At 46.0% G+C, this 10,719-nt stretch overlaps 1 long non-coding RNA gene across 1 annotated transcript; it reads right to left on the bottom strand.

The window, feature by feature from the left end:
• Nucleotides 1-4,744: 4,744 nt before the first annotated feature.
• Nucleotides 4,745-10,488, bottom strand: LOC135393510 (uncharacterized). Its single transcript, XR_010422663.1, has 3 exons — nucleotides 10,035-10,488; nucleotides 6,025-6,083; nucleotides 4,745-4,770 (listed from the first exon to the last, which is right to left on the bottom strand). It is a non-coding gene; the product is annotated as an uncharacterized LOC135393510 (long non-coding RNA).
• Between the last annotated feature and the right edge of the window lie 231 nt (nucleotides 10,489-10,719).

Genomic DNA, 10,719 nt, shown 5'->3' with positions numbered 1-10,719 from the left:
GGCCGCTAACCTTTCCTAATTCTTTCTGACCACACGATATTTAAACGGGAATTTGTCAGGTTGTTGGGTTTGGCTTGAACGTCCCTAACCTTACTTAAGTCTATCGTAGACTGGTGGAAACCGAGCAAGCCGGTAAGAAAGTGTGAAGTGAAGTGCCCCAGGACGAGAGCCGTGGATATTTCGAACAGAGACTGTTTTTGTTCTGGGCACCGTTCTCATCATTGGCATGTGTATTGGCATAAGTGTATCATGTTTATCTTATGTTTCATTGCATAACTTATTATGCACTGTGTGTTCGGTTGGTTGGTTGGTTGGTTGAAAGAAAGAAAAAAATGGGGATTGTAGCCCTCATCACGAGGGCCGGCTACCCCAGATCACCTAAGGAAAGGAATTCCAGACACATCCACCATCACCCACTGGAGATGTCGCGAAGCGGCGACGAACGCCACAGACAGGTCATAGCCCATCTAACAGCTTGGTGTCCCTTAAAAACTGTGTAACGGCTCGCAAAGCTGGCAGTTGAGTGCTCATTGGCCATGGGCCCAGCACCTTCTGCACTCCGAAGGGTCGATTGTCAACCCGGCCTAACGCGGCTACAAGTCTGTCACGACACTCAGAGTATCTTGGGCACGTAACTATAATATGTTCGACGTCTTCGATTGAGCCACAGACTGGACAGTTAGGAGAGTCCGCCTTCCCAAGCCTGTACAGGAGTCTTGCACTGTATGGTACATTGAGCCGGAGCCTGTGAAACAATGACGTAATCTGCCGTGGTTCGGTTGATCGCCTATGTTCAAACTACTCACTTTTATACAGTACAGTCTTTCATAGCCATGCTCCGCCGGCGAGCTGAGCGCAAAGCGCATCAGATTCGGCTGTTAGAGGATGTATGTGGTGGAGGCTCGCCGTATGACCAAGTTGGTGACTAAGGAACTGGCGTCTGTTGATCGAAAACGTCGGAGGCGGTTCTGCGAAACGCTGTCGCCTTTTGATAGTCTTGCGAAAGTATGGCGCATCACTAGAAGTTTAGGAGTGCCGACATCTGACCACAACCCGCTAGGTGCTCTAGCGTTGTTCTCTTCTAAGCCAGAGGGTGAAGTGGCTTCGGCGTTCTGTCAGACCATTGGCACTGATTCCGTGGCATCGTGTTCACCGGCTTTCATGAGCCACGTGACCTATCTGACAGAACAGATTGAAGCTAGTCCCGCCATCACTGATCCGGACATGAATAGTGACTTTTCGCTGTCGGAGTTAAAGAACGCACTCCTCCTGTCATGTGTTCGATCTTCTCCAAGCCCGGACAATGTCACGTACCGGGCTATCCGTAACCTGGATGAGCAATGTCAGAAGTGCCTGCTCGAGGTATTTAACACGTCCTGGAGAACCGGTAAATTACCTGACAGTTGGAAGCAAGAGCGTGTTGTCGCACTACTGAAGCCGGGAAAATCGCCCTCTCAGCTCTCTTCGTTCAGGCCGGTGAGCTTGACTAGCTGCCTTGGCAAGTTGTTGGAGCGCGTGATCCTCCACAGAATCGAGTGGTGGCTCGAGAGGCACTCCTTCTTCCAGCAGGAAATGTCAGGATTCCGCCAGCACAGGTCTTCCATGGACTCTGTACCTAACTTGATTACGTCGGTGGAACAAGCGAAGGTGTGTAAGGAGACAGTGGTGGCTGCGTTTTCTGATGTTAAACGCGCTTACGACGCCGTGGGTCACGCCTCCGTTCTGCATCCCCTCACCCAAGCCGTCTGCCCTCAAAAGCTTTCTCATGGATTAAAGACTTCCTCCAGGGCAGGCAACTCTTCGTTCGCACCGGTCACAGGGATACGGAGCATGTGTCGATGACTCATGGAGTTTCACAGGGAAGCGTATTGAGCCCAATTATGTTTAACGTGACCATGGCGGGCCTCCGGGGCTGCATTGGAAAGAAACTGTCAATTTCGATCTACGCGGATGGCATCTGCATTTGGACCAGCGGCAAATCCCGTTCGGCCATTCAGCGGCGCCTGCAACACGCTTTGAACACTATTGAGCACTACCTCGCAAAGGCGGCATGGACATCTCGTCTGAAAAGTCCGTGGTACTCCCGTTTACGAGACGGAACATGCATCCTTTCCCTCTTTCAGTTGCTGGTGTGCAGCTGAGGAGTGCATCTTTTCATCGTTTCCTAGGTGTCATTGTAGACGCCAGGCTGTCTTTGGTGATGCACATAGCGAGCTTAGAAGCCAATGTCCACCGGTGGATTGCGGTGATCAGGCATCTGGCAGACATAAAGTGGGGCAGTCCCATGACGTCGCCTTTGGCCAACCACCGAGCTTTGGTTCGCGGGTCACTTGCGTAGAGCTTGCCTGTGTTTAATGGCTTTCCACCTTCCTCAGTCCATAAGCTTCACTGCCTCGTGGCGCACAGTCTCCGAGTGTGCTTGGGAGTCCCTCGGCCGGCAGAGACTGGTCATTGCTGAGGCTAAGGAAGCCCCGCTTGAAGTGCTTCTCTATGGGGAGACGTGTCAGCAGTACCTCCGCCTTCTAGCTCACCATCGGCGGCATCCGCTAGTTAGGAAGTTTCGGGCTGTTACATTTTAACCTGATCTCCACGGGACAGACCTCTAGTGCGTGCTTAGATTCGGTCGTAGAAAATGGCTTGCAAATGTAAATAGCCTCATAGCCTCATACTTTTAGTTTTGTGTTCCTCCTTTCCTTTTCATCTTTGCCTTTTGTTTTCTTCTTTGTCTTCCCCTTTTGTTTTCTTCTTTTGCTATTCTTTTCTTCTTTGTCTTCCCTTTTCTTTTCTTCTTTGTCTTCCCTTTTCTTTTTCCTTTTCTTTCCCCTTTTCTCCCTTTCTCTTTTCTTTTCTTCCCCATTTTCCATTTTTGTAATAGCAAGCCGTCTCCGTCTGGCTGAACTTTCCTGGCTTTTTCCCCCTAATAAGCATATTCCCCCTTCAAAGGCCTTATGAGACAGCGTCGACTAATTTCGAGCGCATTTGACACCCTGCCTCTCACTGTGGCAGAGTCTCCAGTTCGTTCAGAGTGATCAATAAAAAATGGACTGTCCGAAATTCCATGACTGCCCACGGTGTGTGTGTGTGTTCGCCTGCAAAGGTGACTGCACTGGACCTGAACGCTCTAGCTGTCTAGGAGGACACAGACGTTTTGAATGGGACGACTCATCCTTAGGGACATTGAACAAGAAATAATGCAAGAGTGCCAGTCAGTCATCAAGAGGCCCATATGTGAGTATTGATCAGCCTCCCATTAGCTCCAGGCACTGAGGTAACTCTCTTTGGGAAAAGTTTGGGGTAAGGGTATAGAAGGGCACTTGCATGTACCCAAAGGTCCGTGAGGCACAGGCAAATTATTGCCAAAGAAAGGTTTTCTTTTAAATAATCAATCAATCAATTGCTAAAGTGCCACGATGCCACTCTGTTGATCAGAGCTACGTCATCCCAGTAAGTATTACGCCTTCAGTTATTATTTATGTTATTATTATTATATATGTATATAATAATATATGTATATATGTGTATGTATATATATGTATATATTATTATTATTACGCTATTATTAATTATTATAATGCATGTAATACTTCTTTTTTGTATATATTATTATGTATATATAATACAGATACAGATACATTCAAATACAAATACATAATACAAATTACCAAAAGTATTACAGTAATAGTACCATAATACAAAGGTACTACTTTTACTGCCCATCCCTGTCCCTGAGAAGCTTAGGAAGGCTGCTGAAAGAATCGCTTCGCGGCGTAAAAATTATTCGGAAGAAGCAACTATTTTAAGTGCGCCAGATAATAGCGGCAGTGTAAAAGGACTTCGTTAGTATATTCATCCTTGGAATCAATGGCGCTTTAACATTTTTTTTTTAAAAACGAACACATTTGCACGCTTTTATAGCGAACACGCGAAATATCCGCGTTAACAAAACATGTACTTCGGCTTCCCCGTCAACCTGGAATCCACCATCTTCTCGTATGCCCCACTCTGAATGCGCCGACGACACTCACCGCTGTCGGAGATGGGGTTCTAGGGTTCCGAAGTGTCGGAGATTTCATTTTGGAAAATTCGGAGGGCGTTTATCGGAGTTTTCAACTTTTCGGAAATTCGGAGTTTTTCGGAGGATTAAAAAGTCTGCGAAATTAACGGCGCCGACTTCGGAGTATTGCGTAGCAGTCATCGAAGAGACGATACAAGGAAAGTATGTGCATGCAAATGTGCAAGAGTGACTCGGACCACACGATGTAACACACGAATGTTTTAATACCCGGAGCTACAAGCTCCTGGTTGAAGTACAAGCGAGCGTATTTGCACAAATTGTGAATGGTGCACAGACTGAAAATGAGTGGCAGCTGTGACGAACACAGAACTGTTCTGTGCCAAACTAGGCCAGTGCCGGGGGTCAAGTAGAGTCACTAGGGTCGAGGATACATAGAACACATGGGAAAAGTGTGTGTAGTAGCCTCCTTTTGGGCCATGCATGCGTCCAGCGACCCTGAAGGAGGCTACCACTTCTCGCCTTCTCTTGTGAATTAGTTTGAGGTCGAAAAGCAGTTGTGGAAGAAGAGCGACAAAGGAAGAAAGAAACGGGAAAAACCTTAGGGGCGCACCGCGGGCGTTGCAAAAATCAGCGTCCGAAAAATCGGAAGCCTAAATACACGTATAACTCTCTGACTGTAACTCTTATGTTGTCTCGGAGTATGGTAGATAACTTACGTTTTTCTTCGGGCAGAGCTCCAGACCGTTTTTCAGACACTGGAAGAAATTTTTAGAACGGCATTTGAAATGACATCACACAGTCGCTTCGTGGCAAAGGTTATACAGCTAGTAGGCGCTTGCACAGCTGACTGGAACATGACCGGCCCCGGCAGGTCAGTTGCATAAGGTCAGCGAGCACGATTTTCATTTTCCCACCAAAGTAGCCTTCCGTCGTCCAAAGCAGACGAAAAATCAGGGGGCGTGGCCTTTCTGTGTCACTTAATTGGTCGCCAGCTCTCGTTCTCGGCAGCTCTCGCCGACGTCGTGAAAGAAGTTCGGCATGGCAATTTTTTTGGTTCGACGTCTCTCCTCTCCCGACTCCGGAAATGCGCGTCTATTTCCGCCGCCCGCTCACGACGGCGCGTTGGGCGTCGCCAAGTGAGAACTGGCCCTAACAGTGACAGTACACCGCAGAGCGAAAATATTTTGCGTGGTGACACCTGGTGGACAGCTTCACAGATGAAGCAGCGTTTCGAGCCATTTTGAATGTTACTTCCATGCTCCTTTAAATAACTTAATACTAATAATATTTGGGAGTTTACGTCGCGAGGCAACTGAGACCATGACTGACGCCACAGCGGTCGGTCTGTGGATTGCTTTTGCCCACCTGAGGGTTCTTTAACGTGCGTTGCTCATCACACGGCACCCCGTATTTAACGTCCCTCGCGGAAGACGGCGTGTCCAAGCAACTTATACCCTGCCACCAAGTTGCTGGCGTCCTCGGCCGGGTTCGAACCCGCGATCAGAAGGCGAACACGCTACGTACTGAGCCACCGAGGCCGGTCCTTTAAATACCCCTCAGTTGGGTTCAATAAGGGAAATAAAATCCGCGGAAAGCTTTGCCGTCGCTCGCAACCATAATTGCCTCCGTAAAAAGCTAAATGTAAAGCCATGTAAGGCCATTGCATTCCATCAAAGATTCGCAGTGGCTCCGTGACGAACGAGGCGCCCCCTATAAGGCAGCCTATTTTACAGAAAGAGCTGCATCTTGAGTGGCTCCAATGTCAACGCGGTAACATCAATTTGTAATAAGGCGACAGCTTTGGAGGTCCCCCCAAACGTCGACAGGCTTTGTAAGTTCGTCCGTAACACTTGGGGAGAGAGGAGGAGAAAGAAATAGCACGAAACCAAGGCTGGCTCCCCAAGATCAGCATTTGAACGCGTTCAACAGGAGACGCAGCCAACCGTTTTCTACGGCTTTATGACCGGATTGTTTGTTACGTTTCTCAAAGTGCAATGGAAAGCACTTACCTTCCCCATGTTGAAAAGGTTGGAGATGGTGATGTTGATGCAAGGACCTACACGAGCATCTTGATAAATAAAACATTTGGAAATATAGATAAACAGCATGTAAGATATAAAACAGCGTAACAGCAAATATAAAGCAGCATAAAATAAAACATTTGAACTGAACTGAACTCATACGCAGTGATTAGATTATGGGGTATATGGATAATGATCGACGATTTTATGATCGTACATTCTTAACTGGGTACCTTTTATTGTAAGTTTTAGCGAAGTCTAACCTACACTCTTAGAAATGAACTTCGCCTCATAGCACGCTCCTAGCCAACTACTATCTCGAATGATATCGTTATCTTCCCTGATTTGTTAAAAACGGGAGGCGTACGCCTTTTTTGTGACACTTATGCGGTCCATAATTGTCACAAAAAAAAGGCGTACGCCTCCCGTTTTCAACGAACCAGGGCAGATAACGATATCATTTGAGATTATGGTTGGCTAGGAGCGTGCTATGCGGTGAAGTTCATTTTTAAGAGTGTACAATCACGGTGTCACACAAACATTGCCGTCTTGCGCACCTGTACGTCATGAAAAATGACAAACAACAACAAAAAAAAAAAAAGGAAATTACGAGCGTGCTTTTTCGCGCACTTTCCACGAAATTTTGTGTTACGCCGCAAGAGGTTTTCGTTTCCGACCCCAAAGAACTGAAGCAACAAGGCAGGGCGGGCAGGTCACAGGTGTGGCCTTTGGATTCTCAGGAGGAAACACCGATAAGGCGGGTCGCTTTCCAAGCCAGATAACACGTTGGGCCATTGGCTGATACAAGGTGTCAACAACTTTTAATTTCCTTTTTCGATTGTGCACCAATGACAGAAGAGATTTAAAGTAATCGAGGTCGATTACTTTGACCAGGATAGGGCCCCCGGCATTGTAGGAGCACTAGAAGTTACTTTTGAATTTAACCCAAATCCGATCGTCGCAACTTATAACTGTACCCTTTACATAGGGGTCATTCCATGCCAAACGTCCCAGGCATTGCGCTCGACCATGTCGGATTTCTTTAATAAAAATTGTAGTTTATTATTACCTTGCAATAAATGCCCTGCCAGCTTATTTTTCACGAAAAAAATTTTTTCGCCCTGTAGCTGCCTCCCGAAATTTCCGACCGGGCGAGTTACTGCTTCTTTTTAAAAAATTAAGAAAAAATAACCTTTTTTGCCAATCGCAACCAAATTTCTTCTGCGTGATCACAATGAATGGGGCTTTCACACCACGAATCGTCTGAGCTCGCTCGACTGACTTATTCGCCGGTTTACGCCCACTGAAAACTGTCAAATTTAAGAAAATTCAAGATTTTTTATTTGATATTTACAAAATGTTCACAGTCGTTTCTACTGCTCAGCCCTCTTCTCCCGGAAGTATTTAACGAGATAAAAAATGTTTGAAACTCGGCGGACGTAAAACGCGCAAGGAAAAAATTGTCAAAATCGCGAAAAACTGCTAAATAGCCTACTTTCATCCTCTTATTTCACACTGAGGTGCTCGTAATAAAAATACTACACAAAGTGCAATTGATAGGACACCCCTTCAACATTTATTTTGCGAAGTTTTATGAAAACAATTTTCGTTTTAGGCGCGAAAAAAATTTTTAAAGTCTACCACCTCCGCGCCATATAGGGGTTGCTCCGCAAGCTTACTTCACCGCAGCACGCGCCGCCGCGTTCCTCGCGGAAGACACACTGACGCGGTTGGGCTCCCACCTGCAACGTTATTGGCGATGTACGGATACGAGGATCAGGCCACCCATTCGGAAGATAACGTCCTTCCGGGGGGGGGGGGCGCATTCTGCTTATTAGTTTCCATGACAAGGTTGTCTCGTTGACAGCGGAAGAACCGTAATCTTGTTAGGTGGGTACAGCCGCGGCACTATGCGGGGGTACAGTTTAAAGTAAAAATAAAGTTTTGGGGGACGCCTGGTGTTTTAGCCCTTTTTGTATCAGCTATACACGTGGGCGAACAACAATGTTAAAGGCATCGTCGTTCTCTGGGTACCCGACAGCATGGTGCAAAGCAGGAAGCTGAAACTGTCGGAACGACTCGAAACTGCTGTCTCCGTAAAAGGAACACGCAAATTTCACCACTTCAAGCCGCTGTCGTTGTCAACCGTTTCTGCTGGCCTGACATCATATTCGGTGACTCAAGCATTCGACGTGTTAAAGTAGATGAACTTAACGAATTAAGAGCACGGATCGAAGGGGGAAGCGGTGACGCTTTGTGCAATGAAGTGAGATTCCTGAACAAGTGCGGGGATGGTAAAGTTTAACCTTTTTCTTCGCAGCGAAAACAAAAAGTGTTTTGATGAAGCTTTGTCAAATAAATGGTGAAGGGCCGTCCTATCAATTGCAGTTTGTGTAATATTTTTATTACGAGCACCTCAGTGTGAAATAAGCGGAAACTTTATTGCACCGGCGCTACAAATTGCCGCGGTTGTAGCCGCCGAACAAGATTACGGTTATTCCGCAGTCCACGAAACAACCTTGTCTTAGAAACCAATAATCAGAATGCCCCTGCCCCCGGAAGGACGTCATCTTCCAAATGGGTGACCTGAACCTCGTATCCGTGCATCGCCAATAATGCTGCAGGTGGGAGCCGAACGGCGTCCGTGTGTCTTCCGCGAGGAACGCGGCGGCGCGTGCTGCGGTGAAGTAAGCTTGCGGAGCAACCCCTACATGGCGCGGAGGTGGTAGACTAAAAATTTTTTTCGCGCCTAAAACGAAAATTGTTTTTCATAAAACTTCGCAAAATAAATGTTGAAGGGGTGTCCTATCAATTGCACTTTGTGTAGTATTTTTATTACGAGCACCTCAGTGTGAAATAAGAGGATGAAAGTAGGCTATTTAGCAGTTTTTCGCGATTTTGACAATTTTTTCCTCGCGCGTTTTACGTCCGCCGAGTTTCAAACATTTTTTATCTCGTTAAATACTTCCGGGAGAAGAGGGCTGAGCAGTAGAAACGACTGTGAACATTTTGTAAATATCAAATAAAAAATCTTGAATTTTCTTAAATTTGACAGTTTTCAGTGGGCGTAAACCGGCGAATAAGTCAGTCGAGCGAGCTCAGACGATTCGTGGTGTGAGAGCCCCATTCATTGTGACCACGCAGAAGAAATTTGGTTGAGATTGGCAAAAAAAGTTATTTTTCCTTAATTTTTTAAAAAGAAGCAGTAACTCGCCCGGTCGGAAATTTCGGGAGGCAGCTACAGGGCGAAAAAATTTTTTTCGTGAAAAATAAGCTGGCGGGGCATTTATTGCAAGGTAATAATAAACTACAATTTTTATTAAAGAAATCCGACATGGTCGAGCGCAATGCCTGGGACGTTTGGCATGGAATGACCCATAGGGATGTTGTAAGTCCGAAACGAATGCCGCGTCTGCATTTAATTCTTCTGTCTTTCTTCTTTGTTTGCGAATTAACCTTTATGATAGGGGGGGGGGGGTATATATTTATCAGACCAAAAGGAAAAAAAAAACGAGGGAAAGGTCAGCCAAACGGGACGTCGGCTTGCTATTCCCAAAAGAAAGAAATAGGAAAAAAATAAAGAAGACCAAGAAATCAGAAATAAATAATAACAATAAACAATAACAATAAATAAATAACGAGGAATAATAAATAAAAAATAAAGAAAATTAAGACGTAAGAAATAAATAAAAAGAAAGGAATATGAACTAGGAAATAAAGGATAAACTAACTAACAAAGGACGAAAGAAGGTGAGCAGATTAAAGACAAAGAAGACAAAAAAAAAAGACTAACAAACGGTGAAAGAATGATGACATGGATCACAGAAGATGACTTTAAAAGGAAAGCATGAAGCTATTGAGTTGAGGGTGAGAGTGGGGCATTGAAGAATGAGATTGCACGACTGGAGTATAATAGGTACTGCGTTCTTGTTCTATAGCCGCACATTCAATACGAGAGTTTCGGACCAGTGTGCGTTACGCAGGTCCCCCAAACTCACCTCGGAAAAGCGTGCAACGAAGAAGGCCGCCACTAGATACCCCACTGTTGCCGTTCCGGATCACTTCAGCGCGCTAAGTTTAGCGGCAAAATGTTTTTGTTGTTTCTGCGAATGAATCTAGTCTTTATATGTCCAAATAAAACGCGTATAACAACTTTCTGTGTTGTGTTTCACTTTTTGGTCCCGTTTTTAAACGTGTTGAGCGATCGGAAGGATCTAGTGCACGGCTGCGTGCATCACATAGCGTACCTGTCGTACCAGGCGCCGCAGGCGCAGTCGTCCATTTCTCCTTCGGTGACTTGGCCTGGCTTGGATTGTGCTTCAACTGGATCTTTAGCGCGCTACAATCTAACGCAAGCCAACGTCTGGTAACAATGGGGTATCTAAGGGCGGCCTCCGGCATTGCACGCATCGGGATAGGAACAAATACATGGGAAAATGGCGACCTTGGGGGACCTGGCGTTACGCTATCGTGTCTCTGTTTGGGCATGAACTACGGATCGCGTTCACAATTATGAAGAAAGCACAGTGAGCACAAGCAGATTAAAGTGATGGAACTTTATCAGGGTATTTGTACGGCATGTTCACTACAAAGTTTCCCTTGAAAGATGACAGATGGAAGTCACTGAAGTCGGCTGGCTAACCTTTTCAGTGACTTACATCTCACGTCGTTAGTTTCTTAGGC

Source organism: Ornithodoros turicata, chromosome 4 (assembly GCF_037126465.1).
Source record: "Ornithodoros turicata isolate Travis chromosome 4, ASM3712646v1, whole genome shotgun sequence".
Taxonomy (NCBI): Eukaryota; Metazoa; Arthropoda; class Arachnida; order Ixodida; family Argasidae; genus Ornithodoros; species Ornithodoros turicata.
The sequence above is the reverse complement of the archived record's forward strand: the minus strand, read 5'-3'. Positions and strand labels throughout refer to the sequence as shown.